The sequence below is a fragment of the Triticum aestivum genome, chromosome 5D (genome assembly GCF_018294505.1).
Source record: "Triticum aestivum cultivar Chinese Spring chromosome 5D, IWGSC CS RefSeq v2.1, whole genome shotgun sequence".
NCBI lineage: Eukaryota > Viridiplantae > Streptophyta > Magnoliopsida > Poales > Poaceae > Triticum > Triticum aestivum.
The window spans coordinates 242,547,515-242,561,708 of NC_057808.1; positions in this window are offsets into that span (position 1 = coordinate 242,547,515).

A 14,194-nucleotide genomic window follows, 5' to 3' on the forward strand; every position below is an offset into this window, starting at 1 on the left:
CACAAGGATGTGTCACTATCCTGAACCTTATCTGCATTACTTCCTCTACCATTGCTTAATAAGGCACTCTTCCCCAATATTCTGTCAGCATTCTAAAAGAAGAAACAAGTAGACACATAACGGGTTTAGCATGTACTAGTATATGAAACTCATTTCGGTAAACAGTTCATTAGTAAGGTGGACAGGATTAAACTACCAAGTCTTCTATTGCCAAGTACTAGTACATAATAAAAGCATCAAACAAAACATATATCTATGTCATATGGTCACTGCATTGTCTTGCCAAATCAAAATAGAGACACGGTTCAAATCATATCAGTTCAAGAAAAAGCAGCAGTGAAAGAATACAAAGCGTGGGAAACTACACGGCACAAAAAGATTTCAGATGGGTACCACGGGTCTACATGTACAACAACACTATTGGCTCTGTTGTGATGCTAGTAATGTGCATGATATGAGAAGTCAACTGTATACACAATTGACATTGAAATCAACAGAGCTAGTGATAAGAGCAAGCCTGTTAAAGAAACATGCGTGAACATACCTGCTGTGCCATTCGAGTTTCGATTGGATCCTTCAGTTTAAAAATAAGTTTGTATGAGTAAATACAGTGATATAAGAGCAAAGCAGTATGCACGATAGCAATCATAGTTAAAAAAGGCGCGCCTAAGCGAGCGCTTAAGCGCGCCTAGGCTCTAGGCGTTGGCGAAATGCATTGCGCATAACTACGCTTAATCTATGCATAACTGCGCATAAGCATGCGCTTTGGTCAGTAAAGCGCAAGGCGGTGGCAAAACGCACAATTAACGCCTAGCGCTTTTTTGAACTATGATAGCAATGTAATCTTAAATTAGAACAATTGTTCTTCAGGTTTAGGCACTTGTTCTACATGAACAGAGTATAGTAAGACGCAAGAATATAGTACTTAAAAATAGAAAATGAGCTCATAGACCTTACCGCATTCTTGGTTCGGGACCAGTACAGAACAAGGCATTCCCAGTCATCGTCCAGTAAATGTGTCTCAGGAGAACGTAAGGGAATTTGATGAGTTTCTTTGCCGGTGAAGTACGTTTTCTTCAGGTAATTCCGATATTGCCACCAAGCATTCTTGAAGATAACAGAGGTATTAGCACAGGTTACCTCATCCTGAGTTTCCAAATTGGTCCTTCTCTATAGAGAAAAATGGGAAATTTTGCTGTATTATAACCATCATGGAGGTAGGATGTATGGGACAAAGCAAAGTAATTGCCATGAATAACATTACTTGCACATAACTCCTGGACAAACACCTGCAACTGGCATTTTCCTTCATCTTCAGTATAATATTTCCAAGATGGGAAGATACACACATACGATTTAACAACATCAAATGCGATAGATGCTAAACTAAGACTAGCTGGTTGTGCTTCCTCCACAGGAATAGGCGTACTAACTGGTGGAGTTGGGGTTCGCCGTGGTAGTACTGGCCCTTTGGGCACTGGAGCTGCCTTACTAACTGCTCTTGTTTGGGAGCTCTATGGTGGGGATGGTGCTGTGTCAACAGGAACTGGGTTACTATCTGCTGGGGTTGGGGTTAGATTGGGTGAAGCTGGTTCTCTGTCCATCAAAGTAGGGGTACAATCTGCGAGAGTTTGGGTTATGTGTGGTAGGGCTGGTTCTCGTGCATGTACAACCGGGGTGCTATCTCCACCAAGAGGTAGCACTGTTTTATTTGAAGACCATGTTGTTAGTCCGCTAGATACTGGCATCACCCGCTCAAATTCAAATGGCTAATAAACAGGAGAATGTACAGACATTGTATGAGAGACAGATGCAATAGATAGTGTGGAAAAAAGAGGACATGAAATAGTTGACATGTATATTGTTTAACTAAAACGGATAGCATGACATAATTTCACATATATGATGTCTATCTAAACTGCATAGCATAGCATAACATAATTCAAAGATATGATGAATAACTAAACAGGATTGCATGACATAATTCACCTACATGTTATCTAAGTAACCATGATCGCATAATTTAATTCACATATGTGATTTATATGCTAAACAAAGGGCATTAGATATGATGTCTGAACTAAGAACATGGTGTTGAATATTGTGTATATGATGTCTAAACTATGCAATGCAAGACACCATATGCATGATATGAGCAGTATAACTGTGTCAAGTTAGAGCATACGCCTCGGTGGGGGAATAGGACTGGTCATCTGTCTCTGAATCCATCTCCGAGGAGCTATCCGGACCCAACAAGAGATCTGCTTCGACAGGTAGCACTGTCTGCTCTGAAGGCCTTGTTTTCACTCCAGATTTATCAATCTCCCACCCAAATGGCTGATTCACAGGAAGAGTAGTTTAATGTACAAAAATTGTCGACAAATGGAAATGTAATGAAGAAAAGGATGGGCAAGATATCATTCAAATATATGATGCCTGGTTAAACAGGATGGCATTGCACATTTTTTCACATATATTATGGCTGGCTAAAAGACATGAGACTGCATAATTCCCATATATGATATAGAAACTAAATAGGTGGCATTACAGAACATGTCTAAACTAAGCAGATGACATATATGATGTCAAAAGTAGGCACTGCAAGGCAACATATGCATGATATGACTAACATCATCATGCCAAGGTAGAGCAAACACCTTGGGGGGTAAATAGGAGTGGTCAGCGGCATCTGAATCCGCCTCAGAACCGATATCTTCCTCTGGATTACAATCTGGAGAGGGGTGGGGAGGGTTTGCCATTGAACCCGCCATGGAGCGATGTCTGCATGACATTGTATTGCCCCGCAAAACTCTTCTCTTTTTCTCTACATGTTCAGCATGACTGTGTACAATATCTGACATGCATACGAAAAAATATGGTGAGATTATGAAAGGAGAGCATGCAGAAATTTAGAGTGATGGTAACAACCAGTGGATGGATCCAAAAATAATGATAGCAGGCTAATGATTGCTTTACTATTTGTTCCCCACCCAAGATGAACAAACATAGGCATACCCTAGGTGAACTAGATATTAGACAGAGATACTATTCATTGCTTCCTCGATATGTGCCCCACAACTAATTTAGAACTCAAGTTTGAACATTAATTTGGACCTGACTTGGAGTCCAAGAGGTGAACAGGACGATAAAATAGTAGGTAATTTTAAGCAATGCATAACATAAGCAGAAACAAAAGAGTGCGACCTCTCTTGTGGACCCGTGTACTCTTCAGGTTCATCTGCTGAGTCGATGATGATGATGACGTTGCGGTGGGTGCCGGCGGCAGGGAAGGAGATCTGAGGCGGCGAAAGATGGTCATGAGTCGTGATGTCTAGTTTGGTGGATGTTTCTGTCGATGGAGCAGCTCAGGTGAGGTGGACGACGTCGCAGCAGGAGCAGGACAAACCACACAAAGTTCCCTTCGACACCTACCTGTAACTGAAGTAATTCTGTAAGGGCTCATTTGGCTTGCATGATTCTAAAAACGCAGGGATAGGAAAAACACCGGAATAGGATAGGAATGCACATGGTAAATAGAACATTTGTAAACACAGGATTTCTGTCAACTTGGGTGTTTGGTTTCCAGGAATTGGAAGAGCAGAGGAATGCAAAGAAACATGGCCAAAATAAAGTGAAACCATATGAAGCATGTAGAGTTAGAATGTTATTCTGCCACTAATGCACTTGGTCTTGTTTTCATGCATAGGATTTTGAAAAGTAGGTCCAGGTGGATGTTTTGCTTCATTCCTTTCAACAAAATGCATGAATAATTGAATAGTAGAGTGCCATTGGAAAATTCCCTATTGCTATGTTTTTTCGTTGAACCAAAATAGCCCTAATGGATCGACATGAATGTATAGTAATAAGTGATGCAACAAGTGTACAACCTCTTTGCCGTAGCCGTGTCGACCTCAGCATCATTGGGTTGATCGCTGAAGCAGTTGAGGCAGAGGTGGCTGTCGGAGGTGTGGAGGAAGATCTGAGGAATCTGTAGACGGCGTCCAGGGCACTGCTCTGTTGTGATGGATCGTTCTGTCGTTGGAGCAGCCCCGGTGAGCTGTAAGACGTCAAGGCTGAAGCAGCACAAGACAGACATCGTCAATATCAAGTGGGATTCTAATAGCATCTCCAATCGATGATGTAAAATAGATGTAAAATTTACATCACCAAAAACCACCTGACTACAACAGATGAGGTAAAAACTGTTGACTCTGAACTTAACTATGGAAACTGAAATTTACTGTGGAATCTGAATGTTACTGTCGAAACTGAACGCAATGGTAGCAGAGAGGCACTTGACATGTAGTTTAGGGAGGGCCTGCAGTTCATCTTCAGCCTGCACCCCCTGAGCCGTCAGCCACCACCGGCCGAACCGCCGGCCCCAACGCCGCCTCGCCGCCCCGAAACAACTCCCCACCGCCAGTCCGCCGCCGCCCCGGCCAGCCCTCTAGGCCCCTCGCCCCCACCCTGAACCCTAAGATAGATAGTGGGGTACCTCTCCGGTGAGCCCACGTCCCCGCTGCGGGTGGTTCTTCCTTAACTCCAGCGAGCCCCGCCACCCCCTAAAAATCGCCTGACCTAAAAGTCGATTCAGCGACTGAAGTGTAGCTAAATTGGAGCAGAGCAGCAGCACGAGCGAGGGGGAGAGCAGCAGCAGCAGCAGCAGCGCGAGCGAGCGAGAGCCGGAGCAGCAGCAGCTGGGCGAGCGAGCGATCGAGCGAGAGCCGGAGCAGCAGCAGCAGCGCGAGCAAGAGCCGGAGCAGCAGCAGCAGATCCGGCTGGTATGGACGCCGCCGCCGAAGGGGCCTCGCACTGGGGGAGAGCCGTCGTGGAGATGTCGCCCATGGCGCCGGCTTCAAGGTAGCCGCTCCATGGGGGTGCGGGATGGAGCACCATCGGCGCCGGGAGGTCAAGTTAAGGAGAACGTGCAATGCGATGAGTGTACAACCTCTTTGGTGGCGCCGAGTAGGCCTCGGCTTTATCCGAGGAGTCGGTGAGGATGCTGCGGTTCCGGTGGAGCAGGTTAACGCGACGCTGTGGGGATGGAGCAGCCGCGATAGACGAGGCGATCGTCGGAGCAACTCCTTGGAGGTGGAGGACGGGGCGGCTAAACCGGCGGGACGACGAGATGGACGACGGATCCTCATCCGGGGAGGTGGACGAGGGACGTCGAGCTGTTGCGGTGGACGACGTTGTCGGGGAAGAGGCTCCGGCTGGGCAGTGGTGAGGTGGCAGACGGAGGAGGGTGGGGTTTCGCGGCTGGAGCGGAGAGGTTATGCGGCCTGGGATTTCGAATGGCAAAAAGGAGGCGATGGGAGGGGGTGAACCACGACTTAGGGACGCGCTTGTCCAAAATGTAGGGTGTGTTACAAAAGTACCCCAACCGATTTGAACTAGCAGCCCTTTCGGCTCAGGGTTAGAAGCGGGATTTCGCATGTCGGGATTTGGCAGCTGCAGGGAGTTTTCGCGCGCGTTGTAATTTCGGGATAGCAAGGCGCGCGTTGTGAAGGCGCCAGTTTTGGGAGCACGGTATCTAAATTTTCGAGATATAACAAGGCGCGGGTTGAATTTTAGGGACAAGCCTAACGTGTAATATTGTACTTGTACGTACCAAATCAATTCACACTTCCCTCAACCAAAAAGAAAACGAAAAAATAAAACTATTCGCACCACACAAAGAGAGAGTCTTGCCCCGTTTTACTATAAAAATGCTATTCAAAGATACTCCCTCCTTCCATCTATATAGGGCCTAATGCGTTTTTTGATGCTAACTTTGACCAAATATTAGAGCAATAATATATGACATGCAACTTACACAAAGCACACCGTTAAATTCGTTTGTGAAAGGTTCTTTCAATGATATAATTTTCACATTGTGCATGTCATGTACTATTAATCTTGTCAATAGTCAAAGGCGGTCTTAAAAAACACATTACGCCCTATATAGATGGAAGGAGGGAGTATGAATCCATGTTATGTCCAATTAATTTTTTTCGCTTGCTGTATAATGCATGTAACCTACTCATACCAACATTTTAGTGCATTCCAAATGTCTATACTACCGCTGCAATTCGAACTAAATTTGAATTCGTTTCTCTATTTCAATAAGAATCTACAATCATGATTGTTGCCAACTTCAACCATCATTCATGTATTACCTTAATAACACACCACATGATTACTATAGAGATAGATATGAACTATGTGTACTACATGAACTCAAATTCTATTTTTTGAATACACTTGATGTTGATTCCAAATAATAGTACATTTGATGTACTAACTATATATTCATAATCTAAACCATGTTCCATACGTACACCGTGTTTATCACACATAGTATAGTGCCCCGCCCCCTACATTATGACAAGTAGTTAGACCTGAGCTGCAAAAGCCACACATTAGCCCAAATTATGATCAATGTTCTATATATTATACGTAGTACTAGCAAGATGCCCATGCGTTCCACAGAACATCAACATGATCAAGGGGAGGCCTAATTTGCAAATATGGAGAGGGGTGTGGGTATCTTTTTTCAAAATTGCCATAATTTCCTTCCTATCCGTCAGATATAAATCAGACGACCTATATTGCAGGATGGCAGGCACACCATCATCAACAACTCCGTTTTTTTATAAGAGTAGAGATAAAATATATTATATGTAGTATAACATGTTCATAACCACACCATGTGTATCACCGTTATATATATTCACACATGCGTCGGTTTAAAACACTATGATAAATTCTTAAAATATCCGAATTCGCTTTTTATAATGAAGTATGATCTCTATTCTTCTTTTACACCCACACAATCCTCTTATCTTTGTAGCTAGCGCTAACTTTCTCTCGTGCATGCACATGCCCGCATCCCTCTCACCCTCCCTCAGCATTCTCTAGCTCCATCACGCAAATTCGTCTTTTCACTTTAGGTCGTTCACCCACGGTGTGTGTAGGCCCCCCAGCTCCTTGTTTACGGCACACATCGATAGATATGCCTCTCTAGCTAGGTGTGCCTAGCACAAACACAAGCTTTCCCTCTTCTCTTATCACCGTCCATGCCTCCACTACAAAAAAAATACACTTCCGTGATGATACGTGTTTGTCACAGTACGTCACGTTTTCTGTCATGCATGTACATCCATGACAAATTTAAGACATAATGAAGATAGTCATACCTGTGCTGTCGTAGAAGTGTTCCATGACATTACCAAAATTATCATCACGGAAGTGTCCACTTCCATGACGATAAATCGCGCGTCATAGAAGTGCTTTCGTCAAGGGTGACCGACACATGGCATCCACCGTAACGGGACGCCGTTAAGCTATCGGGTCCGGTTTTGGATCCGATAACCCGTTAACAGCCCCGACCAATGGGGATTTTCCACGTGTAAAATTCTAATTGGCTAACGGAAACACGTGTCAGCTCCGCGTTGGCACATGTGTCACTCATCCAATGGGCGAGATGCGCCTATGATATGTTGACACGTGGACCGGCCCAAAAGTGGCCCATAAAGTTTAAATGGGCCGGAAAAACTAAAGGCCCACAAGATTTTGCGGTCTATAATGGGCCAGCCCAGCAAAAGGCCCACGAGATTTTGCGTATCATAATGGGCCGGCCCAGCTAAAGGCCCACGAGATTTTGCGGGCCATAATGGGCCGGCCCAGCTAAAGGCCCGCGAGATTTTGCGGACCATAATGGGCCGGCCCAGCTAAAGGCCCGCGAGATTTTGCGGACCATAATGGGCCGGCCCAGCTAAAGGCCCAACATTCCCAGTTAAGGCACGTACGACTAGTGTAAAATCGGCCCGTCAACGGCCTGTCCTAAACTTGTCATCATCACGGCCCATGGTCACTTCTGGCCCGTTAACAATCCGCTAAGTATATTGGCCGAATTACGGCCCGGTGTATTTCCGGCCTGTTAAAGGTCCTGCTTCATTTGGGCCCATTTACAGGCCATTGAAACTTTCGGCCCATAAACGACCGTGAAGGATTTGGGTCATATTCGGCCATGTCTGACATTCGTCCTGTTAGAGGCCCACTATAGATTTGGGCCACTTTCGGCCTGTTGTGATTTTCGGCGTGTTAACATCGGACGAAATCCATGGGCCATATGTGGCCCAACGTCACATCGGGCCCATTAATGGCCCATATAAAAATGACGATAATCTAGCCCGACCGAACTTCCGGCCTGTTAAAGGCCCGTGTATTAGGTCGGCGCATTTACGCCCCGTCCGAATTTCGGCCTGTGAAAGATCCGCATCGTAAATGGGCCCAATCTCACTTTGGCCTTTTAAAGGCCCATGTTTTTTATGGGCTCGAGATATTTACACCTGTAAACGGCCTATTGTTACTGAGGGCCCAAATTATGTTTAGGCCTGTTAAAGGCCCACTATGGGCACAGGCCTACCAGAAAAATATGAAATCTTATGCTGATTTAGGCCCAGATATTTTTAGTGGGCTACATGCAAATTTCGGCCCATAATCGTTTTTAGCCCAATTGGAATGGGCCCGACGAATGTTGGCATGTTGGGCTCCTACGAAGCTTTCGGCCGAATACATTACTAAGATAAACCTACACTATACAAAAATAGCGTCGTAATTATTGCAGCCTTTGGCAGCATCATAAATGTTGTATCAACAAATAATTCCAACCATACAACAAAAGGCCTGTTGGCATAAAGTTTACAGTCCTTGCAGATAAAAGCACCATCAGATGTATAGAAGCACATATCATTTGACCTGAGTGCTAATGTTTCAGGCTGTAGAATCTGATGGAGCAGCACGATCTTCACCTTTTTCCGCCATTGCTCTTGAACAACGAAGCGAATGTCTGATAGTCTGGTTTCAAAACCATTCATATCTTGACGACATTTGTCAACCACTATTCTTGTTTCCAAAACGACGTCCATTAGGGATTGGACTTGTGTCTGGAGCACAGATATATCACTCTGTCTAGCAGGAAGATTTTGTTCAGTAGGCGATTTGGACGAGGTTACCTTGACAACCAACCCAGAATTACGCAGGAAGGTGCTTTTTGCACTGTTAGTGGAGAGATACTGACGCACTGCAGCAAGAGGTGACATTGTGCCTGTGGTAGCCTCGTCACCTTCAGGTGGTTGTGGCTGTTCAATCATTTGTTCCATAGCTTCCTGAAAGTTTGAACTTGTAGATTAGTGTACCAGATAAGTTACTAATGAGACAAAAACAAACAAAGTAGGTTACACGTTTATACATAACTTATTTTGGTGAACTACTGTAATACATTAGCATGTATTGTAGTGCCAACTACATAATAAAATCACTTTCGGAACATATGTCCATGTAGCATGCCTACTGTATTGTCTATTTCCTCACATTCGTTGACATCTAAGGATAAAGAGACATGGTTTAAAGTAGGATGAACATAGTATGACATCATTCATATCATGGGCAAACAGATATAAAACAAACAGGCTATTTTATCATTGTGTGCGCACGTGAACATAACAACTAGAATACAGATCAAGACCAAAAGAATATCCTTCATCTCTTTTAAACCATGTAAGGTGAAATGATACGTTAAGACAACTGTGTATAAAAGTGAACAGAGTAACTGACATTGGCTGCAAACCAAGTAGTTAAATGAACACATCACAGTACCAATCAGTTCAAAGGCAGGAGGAGTAAGGACTTACAACAGCGGCTTGAACTGGTGTGCTCATGCCCTTCATCTTGCTGGTGTGGCAATCCTTGAAGATTTGCACTGCATTCGGTTCAGGTTCTTTTTGGTCCGCACAGGCTTTCCTCTGTATTTGGAACAAGTCAATATAGATACGATAATATGGCACAGAAAAAAGAAGGAAGTAGCAGCTATTTACAAGAGCCTCGCAGTGTGCAATATAGCTACGAGATCCTGTTGTCTGTTGGAATTTCACTTTAGAACGGTTGGTCTTGTTCTTCAAACAGTTAGCCTAGAAGAAGATACACTTGTAAGGCACATACATAAATACAAGTTCAATATGTGGTCTGATCAAATACATATAGCCTACCTGATACTTTGGATCAGACCAGTGTTTAACGAGGGCTGTCCAGTCTTCATCTGTAATATATTCCACTGGAGATGTTTGGGCGATTTCATTGTTAGCCTTGCCTTCAAAGTGAGATTTTCTAAGGTGGTACCGATACTGTCGCAGAGCAGACTGAAAAACATGAGTGCATGCTTGTTTAGTTGCATCATCTTTCGGATCCAACTTGAACCTCATCTGTTGAAAAAAGAATGTGAGTCTTATTAGGAGGAAGCTAGAAAGTATGGGACAGAGCAAGACAATATTACTAATTGCGATGAATAACATTACTTACGGATAAATGGTCAAGGAAGGTGTTAAACTGGGTATTGTCTTTCTCATTCCTGTACTGGATCCACGTTGGGAGGATACGTGCATGACACCTAACGGCAACGGCTGCCTCTGATACTAACTTGGCTGACTCTGTAGCATCACGTGGCCTTTTTAAACCTGCCTCAAAATGGATCTCCATTCTTCCTCCTTTAGATTTTGTTAATCTGTCAAGCATTATCCCTGATGTCTGTTTCCGCTTGCGTCGTGGTGCTAGTTCAACAACGAATATGGAAAGTGTTAGTGTACATCAAACTGTGAGAGTACATATAAAGGAGCATGCAACTGCAACTTGACTCGGTCAGGTACCGTCTTGGTGTTGATGCTCATGAGGTTCATCTGATCTTGCCAAGTCCTGTTGTGTCAGCAGTGCTTCGGAAGTAGTGTTAGGTGTGAAGGCAGCTTGGGAACTGGCCAGTTCCGGAGCAAACGAACGAGTAACTCGTTGAGATGCTGGTACAGTTGAAGCGGATGCTGCAGCTGGTGGAGCAGGTGATACTGTGTTTGTAGATTTAGCCGGTGGACTTGGACCTTCTACTGCACTATAAGTACCAGCAGAATCTGGACGGCAGATCCTTTTCCGTTTCACCCGACGAGTAACACCACTCCCTACTATATTATTTTCCTTGCTCTTTTTTGACTTTGCCATGTCAAGCCGTACCCACAACACAAAAGAATAAAATCGCTCTTCAGAACTCATTGATGCATGATACAGACAAGCAATACTTTGATGTAAGACAACCGTATGAGGATGGAATATGTAAGAAAAACAGGACGGCATGACATATTCACAGCTACGATGTGTAAACTAAGCAGAAGGATTTTCAAGAAAATAGAAGTAATGCAAGCTAGACACCATATGAAAGATGCAACCAATATTACTCTGCCAAGTTAAAAGTGTCTTGTCATAAGTGGCAATTCGAAAAATTAGAAGCAGTACAACGTAGAAATCAATGCAAGATGCAACCACTATCAAACTGCCATGTTAAAAGTGTCCAATCATGAGTGACTGATGCGGGATACACAACAGCAGTACTTTGATGTAAGAACATGGTATGATAGATAGATGCAGTGTATTCTAGACACAGAACGCCATGTCATATGCACATGTATAACGTATGAACTCAGCAGGTGCAATTTAATCAAAATAGAAGAAATACAGGCTAGACAACATATGCAACATGAAACCAATTATCACACTGTCAACTTAGAGCAAGCACCTGCGATGGTGGAGTACGGGAGATGAACTCATCATGTAGACTTGGGACTTCAACTTCATTAGCAGTAGCAGTGGCAAATCTAGAGAGTCTCTGTTTGCGTCGGTGCGGAGGACCACCAACATCCCCTAACTTACTCTTTTCCTTCCTATTTTCTGATATTGCCTTATGAAGTCAAAACCACAAGAAGATGAATAAAATTAGCTCTGCATAACTGGTTGATGCATGATACAGACGAACACTACTTTGATGTAAGGCAAGCGCAGGATAGGAGGATGGAATATATACAAAAAAGACAGCGTTTCATATTCACACGTACGATAGGAGGATGGAATATGTATGAAAAAACAGTAAGCGGAAGGCATTTCAACAAAATTAGAAGAAATGAAAGCTAGGCACCATATGAACATGCAACCAATATCACTCTATCAGGTAAAAAGTGTCTCGTCGTAAGTGCCATTTCAAGAAATTAGAAGCAGTACAAGCTAGAAGACAATGCAAGATGCAACCTACATCACAGTCCCAAGTTAAATGTGTCTTATGGGTAAGTGATCGTTGCAGGTATAAGTTGTAAGCTACGCAGATGCAATTCAACATAATCAGAAGCAATACAAACTAGACATCATACGGAAAACGCAACCACATATAACAGTTCCAAGTTAGAGCAAGCACCTGTGATGGTGGAGTAGGGGAGATGTGCTCATCATGTACACGTATGTTCTAGAAACAGGAACACGTGTCATATTCACAGGCATTATGTGTAAAGTAAGCAGATGCAATTCAACAAAGTTAGAAGCAATACAAGCTAGACATCATACGCAACATGCAACCACATATAATAGTGCCAAGTTAGAGCAAGCACCTGTGATGGTGGAGTAGGGGAGATGTGCTAATCATGTACATGTATGTTCTAGAAACAGGAACACGTGTCATATTCAACAGGCATTATGTGTAAAGTAAGCAGATGCAATTCAACAAAGTTAGAAGCAATACAAGCTAGACATCATACGCAACATGCAACCACATATAATAGTGCCAAGTTAGAGCAAGCACCTGTGATGGTGGAGTAGGGGAGATGTGCTCATCATGTACACGTATGTTCTAGAAACAGGAACACGTGTCAAATTCACAGGCATTATGTGTAAACTAAGCAGACGCAATTCAACAAAGTTAGAAGCAATACAAGCTAGACATCATACGCAAACATGCAACCACATATAATAGTGCCAAGTTAGAGCAAGCACCTGTGATGGTGGAGTAGGGGAGATGTGCTCATCATGTACACGTATGTTCTAGAAACAGGAACACGTCAGGGCATTATGTGTAAAGTAAGCAGACGCAATTCAACAAAGTTAGAAGCAATACAAGCTAGACATCATACCGCAACATGCAACCACATATAATAGTGACAAGTTAGAAGCAAGCACCTGTGATGGTGGAGTAGGGGAGATGTGCTTATCATCTACACAGCTACGTTGACTGTCTAGCCTTGCGTTGTCTTGCGAATCTTGTTGGGAGGATGGCGGAGTAGAATATGTAGAGAACCACCATTTCAGTTGCTCGGAAGGACCACCATCATCCAATGCCTTGCCAATTTCCTTCAGCTTTATTGATTTTGCATTATGAGGTCAAACCGACAAGAAAAAGGAATATAATTCGCTCTTCAGAACTCATTCATGCATGATACTGACGAACACTACTCTAATGAAAGCCAAAGTCATGATACGAGGATGGAATATGTACGAAAAAATGGACGGCTTGACATATTCACACCTATGATGTGGTAACTAAGCAGAAGGCACTTCAACAAATTAGAAGCACTGCAAACTAGACACCATATGAAAGGTGCAATCAATATCACTCTGCCAAGTTAAAACTGTCTCGTCATAGGTGGCGTTCATCAAACTAGAAGCAATACATGCTAGAAATCATATTCAAGATGCAAACCAATATCACACCGCCAACTTAAAGGTGTTCCATCATCAGTGACTGATGCAGGATACACAAGAAGAGTAGTTTCATGTAAGAACATGGTGTGATAGACAGATATAGTATGTACCAAAAATAGGAAAGTGTGTCATATTCACATGTATCATGTGTAAGCTAAGCAGATGCAATTTACACTAATTAGGAGCAATACAAGCTAGACACCATATGCAACATGCAACCAGATATCACACTGCCAATTTAGAGCAAGCACCTTGGATGGTGGAGTAGGGGAGTAGAGACTTGGACCTTGTACTGCACTATCAGTACAAGGAGAATCGGTACAGATGCTCCGTTTACGTTGCTGCAGAGGACTACCATCATCGCCTTCCTTACTCTTTTCCTTCCTCTTTCTTGATTTTGCCTTGTCAAGTCAAACCCACAAGAAAAAGGAATAAAATTTGCTCTTCAGAACTCATTGATGCATGATACTGACGAACACTATGATGAAAGGCAAAGTCATGATACGAGGATGGTATATGTACGAAAAAATGGACGGCTTGACATATTCAGACCTATGATGTGGTAACTAAGTAGAAGGCACTTCAACAAATTAGAAGCACTGCAAACTAGACACCATATGAAAGGTGCAATCAATATCACTCTGCCAAGTTA